We start from the raw sequence: 27015 nt of genomic DNA, 5'->3' as shown, positions 1-27015 counted from the left end.
GCTTAAGATGTCAAGAAATGCTGTGGCTGAATGTGCCTGTTTCAGCAGCGCTTAGCAGCACGTGCCAGTCTGTTCATCTCTCTGGGTGGGCCTTCAGCCATTAGTAGTCAATCCAGAAATCCTGTGTCACCCATTTCGTCCCTGATAAATCTACTCTTGCCACCAGCCAGCACATGGGCCCCTGGAACTGTGCAGCAGCAAAGTAAAGCTCAAGGTCTGGTACTCAGAGGCCTTTCTCTGTCAACGCCCAGAGTGTCCGGATGGTTACACGCTTACACGCTCCACCCCATATTAAGTGAGAGAAATCTTCGCAGATCTCCAAAAAAGCTCTGATTGGGACCACTGGCACTGTCACAGAAAAATATAGAAGCCAAGGGACTATTATCATTTTGGTTATGAAAGCTCGTCCCATAGGTGAAGTGCAAGTCAGGTCTGAGGCAAAAAGCCCAAGGACTGGTGAAGTGACTTTAGGGTTCTGCAGTGGTTCCAATCTAGAAGATGCCCGTCAGTGTGATATACATTAACTCCAAGATATCAAAATGTCTCAAACTGTCAGGGCAGAAAGTCGGTTTCCGGTTCCTCCATATCTGTCTGTGCCACCTCCGTAAGGGGAAAATACAGGACTTCCCTGTAGGAAAGTGTCCTTTTTGACATGGTTACCCCTACCTTTTACCCTAGTACTGAATGCTTTTCAGCAGAAGGTGCACAGGGTTTCTGCTAAACAGATCCCGAGTGTCAGTGCTCTTTCCTTAAAATAAAGTAAATGTCCTATTGTAACCCAATTGGCATGGACTTTAGCACACCTGTAAGTCTGTAAGTCCTTAGTAAATAGTGCCCCTGGTACCTAGAGCATGGGCCCCAAAGAGGTACCCTAAGGGTGTTGCATGTATTATGTCACCCTAAGTGACCCACACCCAAATTGCATGCAGACTGCCATTGCAGAATTCGTGAAATGATACAAACCATTTTGAAAACACAACATTGCACACACCCTGTGTGCAGTGTCCACGACCACTGCATGTAATGTATGTAACTCACCCCTACGGCAGACTTTAGAGCCCTGAAGTGGTTGCATTGTATTACATGTGAGGGTACATCTGCATGAGCAGGTGTACCCATGTGATGGCTAGTTCAATTGCTAGACATTGCAAGTGTTCAGGCAGCCATGTTGAGTACTGGTCATTATGAGTTACCCAGCTACAAAATGACTGCACTGAAAATACTGGTGTTTGGTATCAAACACCTTATCTTAATAAATCAATACTGATGCCAGTATCAGATTTATTTTGAAATGCACTTAGCGGGCACCTTAGAAGGCCCCGTGAAAAACTACTTATCTCTTAGTATGTGGGCTGACCGGTATCAACCAGCCTACCACCACAGACAAGTTTCTGACCCCTTGTAGGTGAGAGCCTGGGCTCTCAGAGACCAGAAACAGTGCCTGCTCTGGAAGGAGGTGTTATCACCTCCTCCAGAAGGATGGCTAGCAATTTAGCATATTTGGGCTGCCAGTTTGAAAGTCTCTGCTGTCCTTTGATATGCTACCCTGGCTTCCCCAGACCTGGGGAACACAAATCCCTGCCCTGAGTCCCATTTGGCACCAGAACAGGTGGGAAATTAGTTATTCAGGAGACGTGTTCCTCTTCTGTGCTAGTCACACCCCTAAAATGGGCTACCTGAAGTGGACACTCGATGAAGGATTCCATCTTGTTTTGAGTTGAACTAGGAATTCCAGGTCAGGATAAAAAACAATTTCCCCTGTAAGTTGTCATAATGGGGGTGTAGTCACCCCAGGAGTAAGTAGCCCTTTGGCTACTACCCTACCCTCCCCTTAACTTCAGTAGTTAGGGGTTCCCCTGACACCAGAACTTCAGATTCAACTACTGGGAACTGACTGAGGAAGGACACCATGACAAAAGATGACTGCACTAACACTTGAAGCAAAACCCTGCTGCTGGAACATCGACAATTGCACCAACTAGACTCACCAAAGCTGTGGAGGACTGTCCATTGCTTCAACAACAAGGTGGCATCTCCCTTGGGATGAAGGAGCTATCCCTCTGCATCTGCAGGGACCAACCACATCTGCCTACTACATCTTTTTGCGGGCCATCGGGCCCACTGAGGGAGGATAACACCAGGAGGAGGTTTCTGAGGCTCTAGGAGGTCAGCCCCATCTCTCTACCGAGTTTTGAGAGGCTAGACCCTCCAGGAGCCCCCCTTCACCAATAAACCAAATGCTGGCACACTTGTAGACACCAAGGCTTGTTTGTGTCCAGTTCAGACACCACCACCACCACAAAAGACCTACCTGCATGTCAAGGGACCTCACTACAGAACAGCTCCCCAACCAGAGTGGCCCTGCTGTTTTGTTTTTCTGTCCTCAGCAGGTTAACGGAGTGCCGTGGGAACCTCCTACTCGAAGTGGCCAGCCAGATAGCACCTCTGCATGGAGCCTCCCAGCCTGGGTACACAACTTCTGCCTGCTTTCCCTTGCTCTAGGAGCCTCCCATGAGCTGAGCCTCGATTAAGTTCTGCTGGACTTGTCGCCAAGTCCCACCTTGCAGACTCCTTGTTTGACAGGTCACTTTCACGCTGTAGCACTCGAGGCTACTAATGTGACCAGCACCTTTGCACCCAGACATACCAGGGCAGGTAAACTCTAACTGCTGGTGGTAGTTGGTACCTTGGCTCCCAGCACCTTGAGTCCCAAAGGAGACCACAGACAGTTGTTTGCAAATAACCCTATGCAGTGTATGTTTAAACCGTAGGATAACATAACCACATTCGAGGCTCATGCCTCAAATCTAACAATTCTGTATTTTCTTGCTATTTCTTTGAAAATTCAATAATGCCCAGAGAACTTACCTTGTAACTTTGATCTTGGTGTCAAACTATATATAAAAGTGTGAGTTAGTTTTCTAAATTGGTCTTGTATCTCTCATTCAGTCTGTGCATCATTCATTGAGTGTGTGTACAACAAATGCTTAACACGCCCTTGTGTTTGAAATGGGGTCTGTAGTTAGTGTAGGAAAGTGCCATCTTGCCTCGCATGTTACCCCCATTTTCACTTGTGTGTCAGTTTGTTTTTGCCTGTCTCACGTGGACCCTGCTAGCCAGGACCCCAGTGCTCATAGTTTGTGGCCTGAATGTGTTCCCTGTGTGGTGCCTAACTGTGTCACTGAGGCTCTGCCAACTAGAACCTCAGTGCTTATGCTCTCTCTACTTTTAAAAGTGCCACTGCAGGCTAGTGACCATTTTTACCAATTCTGATTGGCACACTGCAACACCCTTATAATTCCCTAGTATATGGTACATAGGTACCCAGGATATTGGGGTTCCAGGAGATCCCTATGGGCTGCAGCATTTCTTTTGCCACCCATAGGGAGCTCAGACAATTCTTACACAGGACTGCCACTGCAGCCTGAGTGAAATAACATCCTCGTTATTTCATAGACATTTTACACTGCACTTAAGTAACTTATAAGTCACCTATATGTCTAACCCTCACTTAGTGAAGGTTAGGTGCAAAGTTATGAAGTGTGAGGGCACCCTGGTACTAGCCAATGTGCCCCCACATTGTTCAGGGCAATTTCCCTGGACTTTGTGAGTGCAGGATCACCATTACACGTGTGCACTACACATAGGTCAATATCCATATGTAGCTTCACAATGGTAACTGCGAATATGGCCATGTATCATGTCTAAGAACATGGAATTGTCCCCCATGCCAAATCTGGTATTGGGGTGCCAATCCCATGCATCCCCAGGGCTCCAGCATGGACCCCAGTTACTGCCAAACTAGCTCTCTGGGGTTTTCACTGCAGCTACTGCTGCTGCCAACCCACAGACAAGCTTCTGCCCTCCTGGGTTCTGGGCAGGCCAGTCCCAGGAAGGCAGAACAAAGGATTTCCTCTGAGAGAGGGTGTGACACCCTCTCCCTTTGTAAATAGGTGTTAAGGGACGAGAGGAGTAGCCTCTCCTGGCCTCTGGGAATGCTTTGAAGGGCACAGATGGTGCCCGCCTTGCATAAACCAGTCTACAACAGTTCAGGGATCCCCCAGCCCCTGTTCTGGCACGAAACTGGACAAAGGAAAAGGGAGTGACCACTCCCCTTTCCATCACCACCCCAGGGGTGTTGCCCAGAGCTCCTCCAGTGTGTCCCAGACCTCTGGCATCTTGAATGCAGAGGTGTGAGGGCACAATGGAGGCCTCTGAGTGGCCAGTGCCAGCAGGTGACGTCAGAGACCCCTTCTGATAGGTGCTTACCTGGTTCGGTGGCCAATCCTCCTCTGAGGGCTATTTAGGGTCTCTCCTGTGGGTTTCTCTTCAGATAACAAATGCAAGAGCTCACCAGAGTTCCTCTGCATTTCCCTCTTCGACTTCTGCCAAGGATCGACCACTGACTGCTCCAGGACACCTGCAAAACCGCAACAAAGTAGCAAGACTACCAGAAACATTGTAGCGCCTAATCCTGTCGGATTTCTTGACTGTTTCCTGGTGGTGCATGCTCTGAGGGCTGTCTGCCTTCACACTGCACTGGAAGCCAAGAAGAACTCTCCCGTGGGTCGACAGAATCGTCCCCCTGCTAACGCAGGCACCGACCTTCTGCATCACCGGTCCTCTGGGTCCCCTCTCATCTTGACGAGTGTGGTCCTTGGAACACAGGAGCTGGATCCAAGTAACTCCGACAGTCCAGTGTTCCTTCTGTCCAAATTTGGTGGAGATAAGTCCTTGCCTCCCCACACCAGACAGTAATCCTGTGTAATGCATGAACTGCAGCTGCTAGGGCTTCTGTGCACATTTGCAAGGAATCCTTCGTGCACAGCATACCCCAGGTCCCCAGCACTCCGTCCTGCATTGCTCAACTTGCTGAGTTGACCACCGATTTCGTGGGACCCTCCTCTGTAGTGTTGAGATGACCACCATGCTAAGATTTCTTGAATGCCTGTTCAAGTGCTTCTGTGGGTGCTGCCTGCTTCTGCATGGGCTCTCTGCGCTGCTGAGTGGTCCCTCTGTCTCCTCCTCCAAGGGGCGACCTCCTGGTGCTTCCTGCACCCGGGCAGCACCCATTTTCTTCAACTGCGACCTTTGCAGCTAGCAAGGCTTGTTTGCGGTCTTTCTGCGTGGAAACAACTGTGCATCCTCCAGCACGCCGTGGGACATCTTCTGTGCAAAGGAGAAGTTCCTGACATCTTCTGTTTTTGCAGAATCTTCAGCTTCTTCCACCCGGAGGCAGCCATTTTGCACCTTCATCCGGGGTTTAGTGGGCTCCTGCCCCCCCGGACACTTTTGTGACTCTTGGACTTGGTCCCCTTCCTTTACAGGTCCTCAGGTCCAGGAATCCATCTTCAGTGGTTTGCAGTCAGTTGTTGTCTTTGCAGAATCTCCTATCACGACTTTAGTGTGTTCTGGGGAAGTAGGGGAAGTTTATTCCTACTTTTCAGGGTCTTGGGGTGGGGTATCTTGGACACCCTTAGGGGCATATTTATACTCTGCTTGCCCTGAATGTGCGTCAAGAATTTTGACACACATTCGGCGCAAACCCTGCCCCATATTTATACTTTGACGCCCGACCCCGCGGACGTCAAAATCCCACCATGTGCGTCATTTTTTGGAAGGGGGAACATGCCTTGCGTTAATAATATGCAAGGTAGGCGTTCCCTTCCAAAAAATGACTTTAAGGCCTGTGCGCCTTATTTATACTCTGGCGTCATTTTGATACACAGGAGGGGGTGGGCCTTAAAAAACGGCGCACAGCCTGTTGTGCGCCGTTTTTTAACGCATGGGTCAGGGCAGGCGTTAAGGGACCTGTGGGCTCGGAAGGAGCCCAGAGTTGCCCCCCCTGCCCCCAGGGACACCCCCTGCCACCCTTGCCCACCCCAGGAGGACACCCAAGGATGGAGGGACCCATCCCAGGGAAGTTGAGGTAAGTTGGGATAAGTATTTTTTTTCGTTTTTTTTAAGTGGCATGGGGGGCCAGATTTGGGCCCCCCTACATGCCACTATGCCCAATGACCATGCGTGTGATCCCCTGGGCATGGCCATTGGGCAAGGGGGCATGACTCCTTTCTTTGCTAAGACAGGAGTCATGTCAATGGGGGTTGTGCGTCAAAACAAATGGTGTAAGTCCGGTTTGAGGCCTGATTTTTGCCTCAGACCTGACTTGCACCATTTTTTGACTCACAACCCACATTTTCCCATACGCCGGCGCGTCCTGTTGTGAGTCATTTTTTTTTACACAGACCAGTCCGCAGCACCGGCCAACATCATTCCATAAATAAGGCGCCCGCATGGCGCGTTGGAATGACGTTAGCCGGCGGTAACATTTTTGACGCACAACTGCGTTGGCGCAGTTGTGCGTCAAAAAGTATAAATATGGGCCTTAGTGTTTTCTTACACTCCCAGCGACCCTCTACACACTACATTAGGCCTGGGGTCCCTAAGTGGTTTGCATTCCACTTTCTTAGTATATGGTTTGTGTTGCCCCTAGGCCTATTGCATCCTATTGTATTCTACAGTGTTTGCACTAGTTTTCTAACTGTTTACTTACCTGATTTTGGTTTGTGTGTATATTTTGTGTATTTTACTTACCTCCTAAGGGAGTATATCCTCTGAGATATTTTTGGCACATTGTTACTAAAATAAAGTACCTTAATTTTTAGTAACTCAGAGTATTGTGATTCTTATGGCGGTGGGATAAGTACTTGTAACTGCTTTACCACTTTGTCATTGGTGCTTTTCATAAGAAAAACATATTCCAAATACTTAAAAATATACACAGTTAACCTAAACAGTTTAATTTTCCTTCTACAAACTTTCTAAAAAGTTTCAGAAAAGTTTTCAAAAGTTTGAAAAAGTTTTTCTCTTTTCCCTAAATGTTTCTAAAACTTTTTTCTCTCTGTCCTAAACCCTTTCTAACAATCATGTCTGCAGTAGAACTTACTCCCACAGTTGTCCAAGCAACATATGGTAGTTTAAACTTTAAAAGTTTGAGGGGTCTTTGCATAGAAAGAGGTTTAAGCATTGGTAAGAACCCTACCAAAGATCGTCTCCTTAGCCTTCTCCTAGAAAGTGACCAGAACCAGTCTGGCCCATCCCAGGATCAGGAGGTAGAGGAGGGGGGTACCCAGCGAGACTCAGATGAGTCCCCTAAGGATGCTGGGGAGGGTTCATCCAAATACCTTCCAGCTAACAGGCCTCCTAGTGACACTGGTAGTGGGAGGGGGCCACACACTAGTAGGGCACCTTTCACTCCAAAAGGCCAGGTTACTAGAGTCCAGCCAGTTAGAGACAGGTCACACTCTGCCAATTCCCACATTTCTTCTGTGTCTCAGAATTCCCAAGCCTCCCAACCTGAGGATAACACTATGGAAAGGGAACTCAGAAAGCTGAGGTTGGAAGAGGCCAGGCTGAAGCTAAGACAGCAGCAGCTGGCCTTAGACAGGGAATCTCTAGATGTAGAGAGGGAAAGGCAGAGGTTGGGGTTAGTTCCCCATGGTGGCAGCAGCAGTGTTTTTGATAGCAATCCTGTAAGAGAACAAGATTCCAGAAACCTGCATAAGATAGTCCCCCCTTACAAGGAGGAGGATGACATTAACAAGTGGTTTGCTGTACTTGAGAGGGCTTGTTATGTTATAATTGTTATGTTATAATGGCTTACATAGCAATTAAACTGCCCATAGGCCTCGAAACGCTCACCCTGCAACACAGAATCGTGATAGTACACAACAGCACATTAATTCAGACTCTAAATAGCCAAGTTTTTAAGGCTTTCCGGAAGGAGATTTCTTGAGATCTTGATTTGACGTTATAAGGCAATCTATTCCAGAGTTTGGCTCCTTGATAGGCCAACGACCTTCCTCCCCACCTTGCTTTTTTCACTTCTGGAACTATAGCTGAGGAAGATCTCAGCGGTCTGCTCGGTACATAAAAAGAGGCTACTGTTCTAAGCAAATCAGGACCTTGATTATATAATGCTCTATGGACGTGGCATAGTGCCTTGAATTGAATCCTCTTGGCTACTAAGAGCCAATGTAGCGATGAAATCCCCTTGCATATACATTGTTGCTTTGGAACTTTTAGAAGCAGTCGTGCTGCGCGCATTTTGTACCCTCTGTAATCTTTCTATGACATATCTCGGTGATCCTACAAACAAAGCATTGCCGTAGTCAATATGTGATCCTATCAGGGCCTGAATGATCAATCGTTTGGCGACAAAAGGCAGTATCACCAGGACCTTCCTCAGAGTCCTGAGAAGAGCAAAAGAAGTGCCAGCTATTCTGTTAGCGTGTTGTGACATTGAAAGTTGGCGGTCCAGCCATACTCCCAGACTTTTTAAAATGTATTTAGGAGGTGGGAGTATACCTAGTCCTTCTATAATAGCTGGATCCCCACTGGATTTTTTGGATGCCCAAAGAACATCACCAGTTTTTCCGTCATTAAGTTTTAGTTTGCTTTCCGACATCCAGATGGAAACTGCTTGTGGACAAGGACCAAGAGCAGTCCTTAGGTCCGATTGATTATTGGAGAAGGACACAATAAGTTGGGTATCATCTGCATATGACACCAGTTTCAAACCAAATGTCTGGACAATGTCTGCTAGTGGCAGCATGTATATATTAAACAGCAATGGGCTCAGATAGGTGCCCTGAGGGACTCCACAGCTGCTCATAATGCGTTTGGATATGCAGGATCTGTCTAGTACCTGAAAGGATCTTCCATGAATAAATGAAAAGATCCATTCTAGAGCAGATCCAGAGATTCCAATCTCTTGCATCCTCTTTTTTAGGGTATTCAGATCTACCGTATCAAATGCTTCGCAGAGGTCTAAGAGAATTATAGCTGTTTCAATCCCTTTATCGAGCCTCTTTTTTGCTTCCTCAGTAATAGCAATCAACGCGGTCTCCGTCCCATGCAGAGGTCTGAACCCAGTCTGAGTGGGGTGTAATATCTTACTGTCTTCCAGAAAAGCGGAGAACTGAGCCTGTACGTGCTTTTCTGCTATTTTAGTCATTATAGGTAGCAGTGAAATCGGTCAGTAATTGTTCATCACCTCTGAGTCTAGATTAGGTTTTTTTAAAAGAGGCTTAACAATAGCCTGTATCCATAAGTCTGGCACTGTTCCAGAGGAAAGTGAGGCATTGATAAGACTTGCAATTACGGGACCTAATACTGGCGCTCCCATAAAAAGAATCCGAGGTGATGCTGGGTCCAAGGGTGAGCCTCATTTAATGGAGCCCAGCAATCTTATTACTATGTCCGTGTGTATGGGAGTAAAGTTCAGCAAAGTTGTCCCTTCCCTTAGCTCCTGTCGAGGAGCAATAGGATCTCCTTTAGGAGTGTTAGGAAAGGATACAGAAATATCCTGTATTTGTTGATGAAAAAAAGTCGCCAGGTTGTCAACATGCACCTGCGGATTATCCATAAGTTCTGGGTCGTCAGGAGGATAGATAAGTTCTTTAAGAGCCTTAAAAATCCCTTTTGGAGAGTTAGCTGCAGATTCTATTCTTGAGGAATAGTATTTAGTCTGTGCAGTCTTGATTTCGGCATGATAAGATCGAATTGAGTCCCTATGTTCCTCTTTCATTAGATCATCTTGCATTTGCCTCCATTTCCTTTCTCGCCTTCTACATTCTCTTTTTTTCTTGAGTAAGCTTAAGGTAAACCACAGGGAGATCCTCCTCCGTGGCCTATAACTTGAGTCGGAGAGGGGTATGAGCTCATCCATACTCTTATTAATCCATTTATTAAAAGAATATGTCAAATCTGTTATATTATTTTAATTCTTTTTTTCTGGTCTGTTTTTTTGCAATGTGTTAATAAAATCGGTGGCTTTTAATTTATGCCACCTTCTTTTGCGTACTGGAGCAGTAGGAATAGTACCCTTATGCTTAGGGATGGTCATTTCTATTTCTATCAAGTAATGATCGGACCATACCTGAGGTCGAGATGCTAACATTTTTAACCCTGGATCATTTGAGAATACAAGGTCAGTTGTATGACCCTTGTTGTGAGTGTGCCCCTGAACCAACTGTGTTAGATCACATGCCTTCATGTCTGCTAACAGCAGCTTTGTTGATAAACTATCGATGTCCTCTGCATGTATGTTGAAGTCCCCTAGCAGTAAGAAATTGGGTTTAGTACAGGCTAGTTGTGAGATATTCTCTGCTAGAGAAGACAGGAAATCACTGATTGGGCCCGTAGGCCGATAAACCAGAACACCAGATAGAGAATGATGAGGGTTCGCACTAATTGAGAAGGACATGCTTTCGCAACCATCAATCCGTAAAGGGGTCATTGTGACCGAACATGTACCTCTATGAACTACTGCGATTCTGCTGCCCCTCGTGGGCCTGTCTAACCTTCTAATTTTGTAACCTGTGGGTAATGCCATAACAATGTCTGGTGCAGAGCTTTTATCCAGCCATGTTTCAGTTAGAAACACAGCCAGTAGTTTGGTTTGTTCTAAAAGAATGTTAATTTTGGTTTTGTGAGTTCCTCAGGAGCGACAGTTGATTAGAAAGATGGAATACTTATGACTTTCCTGCGTTGCTTGGAAATCCACATGATATTGGGGATACCAGTGGCATACGGGTATCTATATTTCTTATTTCTAGGGTCCATAATCTTAACACAAGATATAGAGTGTCGCTGGTTTTGCAGGGTGCTCCTTACTAGAGCAGCTCTCCACCTAAAATTGGGAACTTCCCAGAGTTCTCCTTTGTATATATATATATATATATATATATATATATGCATATATATATATATATATATATATATATATATATATATATATGTAGGAAGTTGGCTCTGTATGCACTATTTCAAAGTAAGGAATAGTATGCACAGAGTCAAAGGGTTCCCCTTAGAGGTAAGATAGTGGCAAAAAGAGATAATTCTAATTTTGTGGTAGTGTGATCGAGCAGTAGGCTTATCAGAGGGTAGTGTTAAGCATTTGTTGTACACACACAAGCAATAAATGAGGAACACACACTCAGAGACAATTCCAGGTCAATAGGTTTTTGTATAGAAAAATATATTTTCTTAGTTTATTTTAAGAACCACAGGTTCAAGATTTACAAGTAATGCTTTAAATGAAAGGTACTTCACTTAGGAACTTTGAATTAGCAAAATAGCATATACAGTTTTCACACAAATGACATATAGCTATTTCAAAACTACAGTAGACAGTGCAATTTTCAACAGTTCCTGGGGGAGGTTTGTTAGTTTTTGCAGGTAAGTAAACCACCTACGGGGTTCAAAGTTGGGTCCAAGGTAGCCCACCGTTGGGGATTCAGGGCAACCCCAAAGTTACCACACCAACAGCTCAGGGCTGGTCAGGTGCAGAGGTCAAAGTGGTGCCCAAAACGCATAGGCTTCAATGGAGAAGGGGGTGCCCCGGTTCCAGTCTGCCAGCAGGTAAGTACCCGCGTCTTCGGAGGGCAGACCAGGGGGTTTTGTAGGGCACCGGGGGGGACACAAGTCCACACAAAAAGTACACCCTCAGCGGCACGGGGCAGCCGGGTGCAGTGTGCAAACAAGCGTCGGTTTCACAATAGGATTTAATGGGAGACCAAGGGGTCTCTTCAGCGATGCAGGCAGGCAAGGGGGGGGCTCCTCGGGGTAACCACCACCTGGGCAAGGGAGAGGGCCACCTGGGGGTCGCTCCTGCACTGGAGGTCGGTGTAGTATTGTGTTTATTTCTAGGACTATATTGTAGGTTGTGTTTTGTTGTAGTATTTTTATGTTTTAGGGGTATTTGTATTGTGTGGGTTTTATTTGGTATATTCCAGCTTCACCTGCGGCATTTAGTATCTTCCTCAGCTGGTCAGCATTTCGTGCTGGACAGTTGAAGGTGCTGGAGGTTTTATTGAAGGCTGGAGTTCCTGTTATTTTACTTGAGAAACTTGTACTGAATAAAAGGCTGTTATTAACATCATCTGCATGGACGTGTTCTTATCACCATCTTTGATACCACATTTTGGCGATGAGCTGGCGAACCTCAGTACTGAAACAGGAACTCTAGTCTATTTTTGGCTCCGGTATTGTAGATCACCTAATCTTACTTTATATGCTTTTATTTGTATTCATTTTCTTTTAACTATCTGTTTTACTCGGTTTTTTTTCTCACATATTTCTTCTTTTTCTCTTGCTAATTTTCCCCTTTTGCTGTTCTCTTATTCAGTTTTCGTTTATTTCATTCTTGCTATTTCACCTTGCCTGTTCTCGGTTTCTTTATTCGCCATCTTGCCTTCTAATTACCTTTTCTCTGCAATCTTAACTGTGCCGCTAATTTGTTTTCTTTTAATATCGTTTACTTTCATTCACACTGCTTGACCGCGTGCGCGCGGTTTCCAGGCAACGAGTCAAGCGTTGCTCCTTCGCTGCCTGTATTATGAGCGCACGGTTTTCAGGCAGTGAGGAAAGCTTTTTTCCTTCGCGCAGCGAGAGAAAACCTCTTGTTGCTTGGCCGCGCATGCGGTTACCAGACAATGAGGAACGCTTTCATGTAATTTTATGTCGCGGCTTGTTTTGCCGCTAGAGTTACTATTTAAACGCGCTAACTTGTATTCACCTGTTTTTTCTAGTTGTGTGCGCTTCCGCACATAGTCGGTGTTCTTTTAAATATTAAGTAAGATCGTATCTGTGCTTATGTGGCCAGTGTTTCATTTCTAGTGCGCATATTTTGGCATATTAGTAATCTTACTCCTGCACTTTCGTTTCTATTGTTTTGCAAATCGTATATTTTGCATAAATTGTTGCATTATTTGTAACAATTGATCTTCTTACATCGTTCTCACTCCTTCTTTTCACTACTTCTTTTCCTTGTTCATTTTTACTTGTTAATTTCTTTCATAGCATTACAACTTTTCTTTTCTTTGAATTTCGGTTTGGTACGGTTTTCTCTTTCTCTCTTTATTTCTTTTTTTCTTCAGTTCTGTTATTCCTACACTGACTTTCTTTCATCTTTATTTTTCTGATTTTCTATAATGCAGAACATTTCTCCTCCTCCTTTTTTCTTATCTTCTCCTGGTGATCTGACAATTCCTTGGCCAAAATGGAAAAAAGTTTTTTTTAACATACTTAAAGGTTTGTGGAACCAATTTATCTATTGAAAAGAAGACATCACTTCTACAACATTGCTTAGGTGCGGAAGGGCAAGAAATATTAGACACTTTACCTGCAGTGTCAAATTTGGACGGAGCAGTTGGTGATGCTCCTTTAAATGATTTTGATGAAACTCTTCTTCGCCTTGACAGACATTTCTTACCTAAAGTATCAATTCTCCTACAAAGGTTTTATTTCGGCAAAAGTAAACAGATGGATGAAGAATCTATAGAAGATTATATAACGAAACTTCGTAAACTAGCTTCTCTTTGCAATTTTGGTACTACTATTGAAGTACGCATTAGAGACCAATTTATGTTAGAATGCAAGTGTGATAAAATTAGGGAAGCTCTATGGTCCAAGAGTGATCCTTCTCTTGATGAAGTGTTGAAAGTTGCCAAACAAATTGAACATTCTCAAGCTTGTATTGAAACCTTAAAGAATTCCAAAGCTTCTTCTTCTTTAAACAAAATTGATGTAAAGCCTAAAAACTTCATTAACTTAAAGAACAAAACTAAAACATTTTGCTGTCACCTTCTCATCTAGCGAACTTCAAAGACTGTCCAGCTATTCATGTCGTCTGCAACAAATTCAACAAAAAAGGTCATTTCGCTAAGTGCTGTAAATCCACTAATAAAGTCAACGTAAAAATTAATGAAGTGTCAGATGATAATGATAATCAACCTATCATCTTGCAAATAGTAAATGATGTTAACTGCATTTCCACTGTTCGTTGTGAGTATCCAAGAGACCTTGTTATGATAAATGAAATTCCTATCACAATGATGATGGATTCTGGTGCCAAACTATCTCTTGTGTCAGTTGAAGATTATAAGACGTCCTTTGAAGGTAAAGTTGATCTGCTGTCACCTGATGTTTTGCCCTTTTCGTATGGTGGCAAACCTATTGAATTGAAAGGATACTTTAATGCAAAGATTAATTTCAAAGGAAATGAAATAATGGGGAAAATTTACGTTCCTATGGTTGGAGATACCATTTTAAGTTGGCCTCATCAGAAGGAATTGGGAATTGTTTTGAACCCTAATGCAGTGCCACAGGTTACGGTGCAACAGTTGTCGGATCTTGAACAGCAATTATGGAATGAGTATCCTGATGTATTTAGTGCCAAGGTTGGTTGCATAAAAGGCTACAAACATCGGATTGTTTTGAAAAAAGATGCACAACCCATAGTTTCAAAAGTACGAAACATTCCTATAAGTTTAAAAGGAAAGGTGAAGGAAGAACTTGAAAGACTTAAAGACAGTGGAATTATCCAGGAAGTGGAAGCAGCACAATGGATAGCTCTCATAGTGGTTGCGACCAAACACTCTGGAGATATTAGACTGTGTATTGATCTTCGCAACCTGAACAAGCAAGTGGTTGAAGACAGATTTCCATTACCGAACATCAATGAAATGATAAGTTCATTAGGAGATGCAAATGTTTTTTCTACCCTTGACCTAACTTCAGCGTATCACCAAGTGCAATTGACTGAAGATTCTAAACTTCTCACCTCTTTTATTACTCCCTTTGGTGTTTTCAAATTTAATCGTATGCCATTTGGTTTATGTTCAGCAGCAGCTGTATTTCAGAGACTAATGCAAGATGTTTTAGGGGGGTTGGGGGGCGTGTGTTTTTTCCAAGACGATGTTCTTGTGTTCACCAACACTCATGAAGAACATATCAAGAAATTGAGAAGTGTTCTTTCGCTGTGGCATCATACTGAAAAAAGAAAAGTGTAAATTTGGTCAGTCTCAAATAATGTATTTAGGACATGTTATTTCAGGTGATGGTGTTAAGCCGAAAGATGATTTAGTACATACTATTACAGATTTGTCTACTCCGAGTTGTAAGAAAGATATTCAGATCTTTTTAGGCATGACAGAATTCTATGCTAGGTACATTCCCAATTTTGCTAAAAGATCAAACTCCATTAGATTTTTACTCAAGAAGGGTAGTGAGTTTGTTTGGTCAAAGGATTGTGAGATGGAGTTTCAGGATCTTAAAGAAGCACTCTTGTCTGCCCAATCTCTTAGTAGCTTCCAACCTGGTCTTCCGTGTCACCTTATCACTGATGCATCTGATAAGGGGTTGGGATGTGTATTGAAGCAACTGAGGAAGGGATTTGAAACCACGGTTGCGTTTGCATCTCGCACTTTACGTGGTGCAGAATTTAATTATTCTACTATTGAGAAAGAAGCTCTCGCAATTTATTGGGCCATTAAGAAATTTAGACAGTTTCTTTGGGGAACTTCTTTTGAAGTACTATCCGATCATAAACCTTTGCAACAAATATTTGGGAAGAAGGGTTTAGATAACGTTTCTTCTCGCATTTGTAAGTGGATAGTTGGGCTCCAAGATTATAATTTTACAGTGAAATATGTTCCAGGATGTGACAACAAGACGGCAGATTGCTTGTCTAGGTTAGTGTCTGATGATGTTATTGATGAGTATGATAGCATGTCGTTGTGGACGGATGAAGAGGTACGAGTCTGTACTATAACAGATGGGTGTGTTTTGGAAGGGGAATGGCGTGAAGAGTTAAGTAAAGATGAAGATCTTTTAATGTGATAAATTTACTAGAGACAGGGAAACTGAAGGATTATCGTGGCACTTCAATTTTACCATACAAGAAAGTGTGGGATGAGATGTGGTTACATGAAGGTTTGTTGCTAAGGGGTAACAAACTTGTTCCTCTGTTATCTTTACGTGACCGGCTTCTTGCCCTCTCACATTCTGGTCATCCTGGCATAAGCAAAACTAAGGAAAGAATGAGAACTTCATATTGGTGGCCAGGAATGGACAGTGCTTTAGAAAGGAAAGTACGTGATTGCGTTGAATGCTGTTTGGCAGACAAGACACTTAAGGTGAGAACTCAACCATTAGTACTTAGAGAAATTCCAAATGAGGTGTGGGATGAAGTTGCTATTGACATTATGGGACCTGTGTCCTCTAGGTCTAGTTCTAAGTATATTATCGTACTAATGGATATGCTTTCTTGTTGGCCAGAAGTGTGCATTGTCTCTGAGATCACTTCAAAGGTTGTTGTGGATTTTCTCCCCAAGTTTTCAGCAGGGATGGGAATCCTGGGGCGATTCTGTCAGATAATGGTGTTCAATTCACCTCGAAATTTATGAGAGATTTTCTGTTATCTAGGGGTATTATTCACAGAAAATGTGCACTTTATCATCCTGAAACCAATGGTATGGTGGAGCTTTTCAATAGAACTTTGAAAGAAACCATCCAATTAGCTAAAATAAATGGAGTTGGTTGGGAGAGTTGGGTGGAGAATAAAGTGGAAGAGTACAGGTTCACTCCACATTCCAGCACTAGTCAGACTCCTTTCTTATTGTTTAGGAAGCGTGTGCCACATACCAAAATCAATCCTCCCTGGCTTAGGAGACATCTTTCTTGTGTTGTGGAAAAAGAATCTATTGAAAGCAGTGCTAAAGAAAAAGATGAATATCAACGACTAAGGAGAAAGGAAATCTATGATGTTCGTAAATCTGTGAGAAAAAATGTTGTATGTATTGGTGACAAGGTTAAGGTTAAATTACCAGGAATTAACAGTTCTAGTTCATCTAAGTTCAGTCCTATACATGAGGTTGTTAAAGTGTTTAAAGGGGCTGTCAAACGTGATGATGGACGGATCTGGAATTTGAATAGAATTGTTGTGATTTAATTTATATAGGGAGGGGGGTGGTGTAGTATTGTGTTTATTTCTAGAACTATATTGTAGGTTGTGTTTTGTTGTAGTATTTTTATGTTTTAGGGGTATTTGTATTGTGTGGGTTTTATTTGGTATGTTCCAGCTTCACCTGCGGCATTTAGTATCTTCCTCAGCTGGTCAGCATTCCGTGCTGGACGGTTGAAGGTGCTGGAGGTTTTATTGAAGGCTGGAGTTCCTGTTATTTTACTTGAGAAACTTGTACTGAATAAAAGGCTGTTATCAACATCATCTGCATGGACGTGTTCTCATCACCATCTTTGATACCACAGTCGGATCCTTCAGGTCCTGGGGGCTGCGGATACAGTGCCTTTACCAGGTGTTGGGTCTTTGAAGCAGGCAGTCGCGGTCGGGGGAGCCTCGGGATTCCCTCTGCAGGCGTCGCTGTGGGGGATCGGGGGGGTCAACTCTAGCTACTCACGGTCTCGTAGTCGCCGGGGAGTCCTCCCTGTGGTGTTTGTTCTCCACAAGTCGAGCCGGGGGCGTCGGGTGCAGAGTGCAAAGTCTCACGCTTCCGGCGGGAAACGTGTTTTGGTTCAAAGTTGCTTCTTTGTTGCAAAGTTGCAGTCTTTGTGGAACAGAGCCGCTGTCCTCAGGAGTTCTTGGTCCTTCTAGATGCAGAGCAGTCCTCTGAGGCTTCAGAGGTCGCTGGTCCCCGTGGAACGCGTCGCTGGAGCAGTGTCTTTAGAAGTGGGGAGACAGGCCGGTAGAGCTGGGGCCAAAGCAGTTGGTGTCTCCGTCTTCTCTGCAGGGTTTTTCAGCTCAGCAGTCCTTCTTCCTCTTAGGTTGCAGGAATCTATCTTGCTGTGTTCTGGGAGCCCCTAAATACACAATTTAGGGGTGTGTTTAGATCTGGGGGGTTAGTAGCCAATGGCTACTAGCCCTGAGGGTGGCTATACCCTCTTTGTGCCTCCTCCCTGAGGGGAGGGGGGCACATTCCTCTCCCTATTGGGGGAATCCTCCATCTGCAAGATGGAGGATTTCTAAAAGTCAGATTCACCTTAGGGGCTGTCCTGACTGGCCAGTGACTCCTTCTTGTTTTTCTAATTATCTCCTCCGGCCTTGCAGCCAAAAGTGGGGCCGTGGCTGGAGGGGACGGGCAACTCCACTAGCTGGAGTGCCCTGGGGTGCTGTAACAAAGGGGATGAGCCTTTGAGGCTCACCGCCAGGTGTTACAGTTCCTGCAGGGGAGGTGAGAAGCATCCCCACCCAGTACAGGCTTTGTTACTAGCCACAGAGTGACAAAGGCACTCTCCCCATGTGGCCAGCAACATGTCTGGTGTGTGGCAGGCTGCTAAAACTAGTCAGCTTACCCGGGTAGTCGGTTATGGTTTCAGGGGGCACCTCTAAGGTGCCCTCTGGGGTGTATGTTACACTACAATGTACACTGGCATCAGTGTGCATTTATTGTGCTGAGAAGTTTGATACCAAACATCACAGTTTTCAGTGTAGCCCTTATGGTGCTGTGGAGTTCGTGCATGACAGACTCCCAGACCATATACTCTTATGGCTACCCTGCACTTACAATGTCTAAGGTTTTGCTTAGACACTGTAGGGGCATAGTGCTCATGCACTTATGCCCTCACCTATGGTATAGTGCACCCTGCCTTAGGGCTATAAGGCCTGCTAGAGGGGTTACTTATCTATACCTGTAGGCAGTGTGAGGTTGGCATGGCACCCTGAAGGGAGTGCCATGTCGACTTAGTCTTTTTATCCCCACTAGCACACACAAGCTGGCAAGCAGTGTGTCTGTGCTGAGTGAGGGTTGCCCAGGGTGGCATAAGACATGCTGCAGCCCTTAGAGACCTTCCCTGGAATCAGGGCCCTTGGTACCAGAGGTACCAGTTACAGGGGACTTACCTGGATGCCAGGGTGTGCCAATTGTGGAAACAAAAGTACAGGTTAGGGAAAGAACACTGGTGCTGGGGCCTGATTAGCAGGCCTCAGCACACTTTCAAATCATAACTTGGCATCAGCAAAGGCAAAAAGTCAGGGGGTAACCATGCCAAGGAGGCATTTCCTTACAATATATATATATATATATATATATATATATATATATATATATATATGTACACACACACAGGTCATCCTGCTCATCATGGAGCATTCTGGGAGATGTAGTATTATGTTCTCTTATATAATACAGCAAAAACATTTGGGCCAAACAAACATTGATTTACGATGTTAAACAATTCCACAGTGTGTCTTAACGGGGCTAGTGTCTTATAGTTACCACAGTTTACACAACAACCTTAATTGAGTCCTTTCTTAATTTTCCTATGCAGCCTATTCATTGTGCAGCATTCTGGGAGATGTAGTACTGTACCCGTTCATTAAATTCATCCAAAAAATTATATATTGGAGCAACATGCCGACTTATTCATGCATAAGCTTATCATGTTGGATTGTTTCATTTTTTTTTTTTACTGAATGTGCCGCTTCGACACCTGAAATAATCACTTGCACACTTGGTAGCCATAACTCCTACCTAAGGGAGACTCCAAGGTGGGCAGCATTGTCTAATCCCATTCGTTTGGTGCACTGACCTCCTTGCGGCTGGGCCTCTTTTTGCTTGGTGACAAGCGGCTGGGAGTGACGGCCAGTAGGTGTAATTACATGAGGTTCCCTTTGATGAATATGTGACTACAAGGGACTTCTTCCCCTTCACAGACCAGTGGCTGTTACCTCCCCACTATAGGGTGTTTTTATGACAACTTACCACTCAGGTAGGATCCGAGTGTGCTCATTCTGGCCTTGCAACCTTCTAATAGAGGTAGGTGCTAGTTTCCATATAACAAGGGATCCATAGCCCTTAAGAATGCCCCAGACCTGTACAGGCTTACAGCATGGGCAGAAACATGTTGGCTAAGGATGTGACAGGCCGAGTCATTATACTCATGTTGACCGTTGTTCTTTGTTTTTAATCATCCCAACGGACACGTTTATTATTAAAGGTAAAAACTAACGGTAGTTAGTTAGGTATTTTTACTGATCTGGATCCCAGTATTATCCAGTAAACCTTATCTAAGAATTCACTCTGGTATGTCCTAACCAAGAGGTTGAGCCCACCCGGGTGGCACTGTCTTACCAGAATGGAGAGAGGTTGTGAATGATGAAGCATGACACAGTTACGTGTGACACCACTGTAGGATCCGGGGAATTACTCCAACTTTAAGGCAGGTGTGTAAATAAAGACGGTTTAATTTAGGTAAAGGAAACTCCGTACAAACGTCTCACCCATCCAGCTCCACCACCCGTCTCCGCATTCCAGAACTCATGCAAACCATGGTAACCACACGCGTCCATCCCTGCCACTCTCACGTGTCAGGGCCCTCTCTAATGCCAACGCTCTGGAGACTACCACACACCTCCCTTCCATAGCACTCAACACACACAATAAGAAATATAATTTCAATAAAAAGAACTGTACATAAATTACTAAAAGGAAACTTTAAGACTATCAAACTTCTATGTTAAAATATAGGCGGTCATTCCAACCTCAGCGGTAAAAGGCGCTTACCGCCAGACAGAAGACTGCCATAACACCGCCGCGGTCGCGGTAAACCACCACAGTCATTCTGACCCACAACAGGCAAACCGCCAAAATACCGACATCCACAAAAGTCCGCCACACCAAAGGTCAGCGATAAACTGGCGATGACCAAACCTCCACCGTCACGCCAACAGCAATACGCCCACACTATCACGACACACGAATCCACGCGGCGGTCTTTCAACCACGGTATTCTATTGGCGGTACACACCGCCGCGGTCGAAATACACATACTCGTACAAAACACTACCACATTGGACTGTTCGAAATACACACACCTGATACACATACACACACCACTCTCACACACCCAATATAATATAAAACACACACCCACATCACCCACAAACCCCTACGAACAGAAATTCTGAGAGAAGGCGAGAGAGAGACACCACAGTCAACTACCAAGCATCCACAGGCACACAATACCAATACCCACAGAACTTCCACGCACCTCACACAACACACCACTAAATAGCACCCCACCTATCACTATACACTCCACTCCACACATCATCCACACCACCCCATGGCACCTCAAAGACACCCCAGATTCTCAGATGCTGAACTCAGGGTCATGGTGGAGGAAATCGTATGAGTAGAGCCCCAGCTGTTCGGGACACAGGTGCAGCACACCACCATTGCCAGGAAGATGGAGCTATGGAGCAGAATAGTCGACAGGGTCAACGCTGTGGGACAGCACCCAAGAAATAGGGACGACATCAGGAAGCGGTGGAACGACCTACGGGGGAAGGTGCGTTCCATGGTATCAAGGCACAACATCGCGGTACAGCGGACTGGCGGCGGACCCCCACCTCCTCCCCCAGATTTTACAACATGGGAGGAACAAGTCTTGAACATCCTGCATCCTGAGGGCCTCGCAGGAGTCGGTGGAGGAATGGACTCTGGTAAGTCTCATCTTCACTACTTCATCCCCCCACCCCACCTGCATGCCAACTCATACCCCCACCCTCACCCTTACCCCCATCACAACTACCCCTTGCAAATGTCTCACCATCACAACCCACCCATCCCAAAACTTAGCCCTGCATGCGGCCCCAAAGCATGGACACCCATCACCAAAGCATGCCCAATGCACATACCCATCACCCCCCCCCAAAAACACCGTCACAACAGCCCCCACAAAGGAATGCCAGCACTGGGGTACACGGGCACCCATTGCACGCCATTGGCACACACAGAAGCAATAACCATACTTTATACCCCTGCAGGACCCGAACGCCAGGTCACAGCGCAGGAGGGTCCACAAATGTCCCCTCCACCCCCAGAGGAGGCCCACAGTGATGACAGCAGCTCTGTCTCCCTGGATCTAGATGACCAGCCCGGGCCATCGGGGACCTCTGGACAGTAGGTTCCCCTCAGACAGGCACAGGCCACAGCAGACCTTCCCCCCTCTGGGAACACCAGCACAGCACCCACCCAGCGGGCCCATACCTCTGTCCCCAGGACACGTCAATCAGCGGTGTGTCCACCACTACAGGGAACCCAGGCTAACCCACCACCCCAACAACAACAGGGACCTGGGGGCAGTGGTAGTGGGCACACGGTCCAGGGGACGGAGGCCCAAGGAAACAGGGGAACTGGGAGGGCAGCTGTGCGACGGGGGGGGACAGGCCAAGGGAACCCACTCTCCACGAGGCCCTCTCCTCCATCATGGGAGCATACCACCGCTCCCAGGAGACGATGGCGACGGTCCTGGCCAGATTTCAGAAAATCCAGCTTCTGCAGGAGCAACAGTATATGGGGTTCAGGGAGGAACTGTGAAACATCAGTACCGCCATGGGTACCATCGTAGTGGCCCTGAATGAGTTAATCTCCACATTGCGGACCACTGTGGCACCTCAAAGGGCCCCTGATACTAACATGGACCAAGAACTGGCTACCACCTCCGCCGGCGCTAGTGGACAGGAGGCCCCGACAGAAGACCAACAGGCCACCAGAACCCCACCCCCTGCAGAAGGAGAACCACCCCGCAAGCGGGCCCTGAGATCCAGGAAGAAGACAGAGTAACATGTCAAGACCCCAGCCAGCAAAGGATACCGCCCTGATTGTCATCCCACTGTCCCACATTGTCACCCTGTCCAACCTTAAACTGCCCCTGCTCCACTTCCCACAGGCTTTTGGACAATGCACCTGTGAACCTGATAGTCTGGACTCTGCCATGGACAATCCTCCACCATCACCCCTCACCGATTTGCAACCACCCATCCAAATTAGAGCACTTGAATAAACACACTTATTGCACATAAACAATCTGGAGTCTGTCTGTGATTTTAACAAATGTATTAGACATGACAGTGCCAAAATTGTTATTCACATTGTGATGCCAACAAATCGCTGTCACACAGCTGTAGTCCATGGGGAAACAAAGCAGATGTCACGCAGTGGGGCCCACAGCTCTGAAAACGGAAGGGAAAGTCACAACACAGTTACCATACACTGGGGGAAAAAGTCAGACAGTAGAGAGGTAGGAGTCTTTAAGTAAATGTAATATGCGGGTGTGTACTCTTACCTGTGTGTCACTGAAAATATTGCTCTATTACTGTGTTCCTGTTGTCTATGTCGTCCTCTCCGGCTTCCTCTTCTTCACTCTCCACAGGCTCCACAGCTGCTACAACACCACCATCTGGACCATCCTCCTGCAGAAAAGGCACCTGGCGGAGCAAAGCCAGGTTGTGAAGCATAAAGCAGGCCACGATGATCTGGCACACCTTCTTTGGTGAGTACATTAGGGATCCACCTGTCATATGGAGGCACCTGAACCTGGCCTTCAGGAGGCCAAAGGTGCGTTCGATCACCCTCCTAGTCCGCCCATGGGCCTCATTGTAGCGTTCCTCTGCCCTGGTCCTGGGATTCCTCACTGTGGTCAGTAGCCAGGACAGGTTGGGGTAACCAGAGTCCCCTAATAGCCACACCCGGTGCCTCTGGAGTTGACCCATCACATACGGGATGCTGCTATTCCGCAGGATGTAGGCGTCATGCACTGAGCCAGTGAACTTGGCATTAACATGGGAGATGTACTGGTCTGCCAAACAGACCATCTGTACATTCATCGAATGGTAACTTTTCCTGTTCCTGTACACCTGTTCACTCCTACTGGGGGGTACCAAAGCCACATGTGTCCCATCAATGGCACCTATGATGTTGGGGATATGTCCAAGGGCATAGAAATCACCCTTCACTGTAGGCAAATCCCCCACCTCAGGGAAAATGATGTAGCTCCTCATGTGTTTCAGCAGGGCAGACAACACTCTGGACAACACCTTGGAAAACATAGGTTGAGACATCCCTGATGATATGGCCACTGTTGTTTGAAATGACCTACTTGCTAAGAAATGGAGTACTGACAGCCCCTGCACTAGAGGGGGGATCCCTGTGGGTTGGCGGATGGGTGACATCAGGTCTGCCTCCAGCTGGGCACACAGTTCCTGTATAGTGGCTCGGTCAAGCCTGTATGTCAGTATGACATGTCTTTCCTCCATTGTCGACAGGTCCACCAGCGGTCTGTACACAGGAAGATTCCTCCATCTCCTCGCATTGCCCAGCGGACGGTGCCTATGAAGGACAACAGCGAGCACAGAGTCAATCAACCCACAGGTACGTTCCCACAGCTTGCACACAACACGATTCACTATGTATTGAATGGTTTGAATGAGTGTTGAGGAAAGGCCTAGGTATGTGTGACGCAGTAGAAATTAAGCCATGTGGGCCCTTGAAATGGCGGCTGCCTGACCTGTGAAGTGTGACAATGGGATGTGAGGTCAATGCGTTGGCGTGGCACACCGTGGCGGTAGGTGGTCGAAGACCGCGGCGCAAAGCCGCATTGGTTAACATAGAATCCTATGGGTTTCACGAGCCAATGACGATGTGCGCCGGCGGTCGCGGTACGCACCGCCGCGGTACGCACCGCCGCGGGCGTGACCGCCATTTTCTATCTACTTAATCACTCGATACCTGATCTTCTACAGGAGAGGACCTACACTGCAAGTGCTGCTGTGACCTCGGTCTGGAAGAGACAATGGCTGCTGCGACTGGGGAAAGGGCCCCTGCCTTCACTTCTGAAGAATTGGAGAAACTCGTGGATGGGGTCCTCCCCCAGTATGCGCTACTCTACGGTCCTCCAGACCAACAGGTAAGTACACTGGGACCATGCTTTGTGGGCAATGCCTGGGTTGAGTCGGGTGGATGAAAGATGCTGGGGAGGGGAGCGATTGAGGCATGCATCAGACGACAGATGAGAGCATTGGCCACATGGCAAGGGTGGGGATGGGGGGCCACTCACATCAAGCATGCAGAAGGTGATGATTTTTTTTCTCCCCCTGTACATGTCACATAGGTCAGCGCCCACCAGAAAATCGCTATTTGGCGTGCCATCGCCAAGGACGTCCGGACCCTGGGTGTCCACAACAGACGGGGCACCCACTGCCGGAAGAGGTGGGAGGACATCCGATGCGGGAGCAGGAAGACAGCGGAGGCTCTGCTGGGGATGGCCTCCCAACGTAGGAGGGGTGCCAGTCGTCAATTGACCCCCCTGATGTCCCGGATCCTGGCGGTGGCCTACCCCGATTTGGATGGGCGCGTGAGGACATCACAGCAGACACAAGGGGGTGAGTACACTCTCATTCTGCTGACTTTACGCGCAGTGGAGGTGTCTGGGTGGGGCAGGTGGGCTGTGGGTATCTCTAGGCCAGGGCGATTTCTGTAGGCTAGGCCCCTCCGTAAGGCATGGCCCTGTGCCCCCGCCCCCCACCTCTGTAGGGTGCCAAGTACAGCTATTCATGGCCCTGTGTCATCTATGTGTGCAGTTGTCGTCCATAGGCTTGTATGCCATGTCCCACTGATTGAGTAGTGGACCCCAAGTGCGCAGCGTAGTGCAGGGGGCTTCTGTGTCTGTCCTCTCCACCAACGGTAGCGGTAATCCATGCACTCAACATGTCTTTCTTTCTCCCCCTCCCCTCTTTTGTGGTCTTCCTGTTCATGTGTGCATTAGCATCATCAGGCGGAGGAGAAGTGGCATCGGAGCACGAGGGAGCTGCATCCCACATGGCCCTGGAGGGCAATGCAACGGACTCTGAGTACACCAGTGGGACGGAGGGCGAGGGGAGCTCCACAGCGGGGACTCATGCTGATGTCAGTGGCAGCGACTCGTCCTCTGAAGGGAGCTCCCTTGTGGTGGCAGCAACATCCATTCCCCCCGCAACAACAGGTACAGCCGCCACCCTGCGCACCAGCACCGCCCTCCCAGCAGCCCCTCAGCGTTTGCCCCGTGCCCGCTCACCCAGGAAGGGGGGCATCTCCTTCGCCCCAGGCACCTCAGGGCCCTGCCCCTGTCACCCCTGCTGCCCTCAGTGAGGAGGTCATTGACCTCCTGAGGTCCATCATTGTTGGGCAGTCTACCCTTTTGAATGCCATCCAGGGTGTAGAAAGGGAGGTGCACCGGAGTAATGCATACCTGGAGGGCATTCATTCGGGTCAGGCTTCCCATCAGCGATCGTTCAACGCTCTGGCCTCAGCACTGACGGCAGCTATTGTCCCTGTCTCTAGCCTCCCCCCTCCAACTTCCCCCACCCAGACCCAATCCCCTGTACCTCTGCCTATCCCAGACACACCTACAGACCAGCCTGCAAACACCTCAACACCCAAGGGAAGCTCATCCAGACATAAGCACCACACTTCACACAAGCATTCACACAAGCAACATCCACATGCAGACACACCAACACCCACTGCCTCCACTGTGTCCCCCTCCTCCTCGTCTCCCTCCTCCCTCCCTGTGACGTCTCCACTCACACTTGCATGCACAACATCTTCAGCCACTACGTCCATCACCAGCACACCCACCAGAACACTCCACACACGTGCAGTCACCACCCCCACTACCATTTACACGTCCCCTGTGTCCTCTCCCACTGTGTCTGTCACCCCCCCTTCCAAACCACACAAACGCAGGCAGCCACCCACCCAACAGCCATCCACCTCACGACAGCCTCCAGCCCAAGCACCTGCACCCAAAGACACCAGACTTCACACTCCTACTGCCACATCCTCTTCCTCCACTTCCATACCCACTACATCTAGCCATCCCTCTCTTTCCAAATTGATTTTCCTTTCCAAACTTGACCTCTTTCCAACAACTCCCCCACCCCGTCCATCGAATAAGACTGCAATCAGCACCTCAGCCACCACCAAACCAGGACCTATCAAGACTGTTGTCCAAGGACTGTGGAGTCCCCCTCCCTCAAGGGCAACTAGTTCTGGTAGGAGCCAAGGCACGGCCAGCCCACCCCCGGAAAAACACCCAAAGATCACCAGTGCCCGGCGCGAGAGGCCAAGGACACCAGGGACCAAAATCCCTACCCTGGCTCCGCCTGGAAGTGGGGTGCCACCTGGCACACCGCCAAAGGTGGGAAAGGGCCACAAACGACCAGGGAAGGGTGGGAAGGGCAGCACGCCCGACAAGTCCGGCAGCAGGCCAGCTGCCCAGGAGGGCCCCACCAGCCCCATCCCAGGTGTGCAGGAGGGCACCGCCAGCCACAGCCCAGCTGCCCAGGAGGGCCCCGCCAGCCACAGCCCAGCTGCCCAGGAGGGCCCCGCCAGC

Source organism: Pleurodeles waltl, chromosome 1_2 (genome assembly GCF_031143425.1).
Source record: "Pleurodeles waltl isolate 20211129_DDA chromosome 1_2, aPleWal1.hap1.20221129, whole genome shotgun sequence".
Taxonomy (NCBI): Eukaryota; Metazoa; Chordata; class Amphibia; order Caudata; family Salamandridae; genus Pleurodeles; species Pleurodeles waltl.
Note: the sequence above shows the minus strand (reverse complement) of the source record.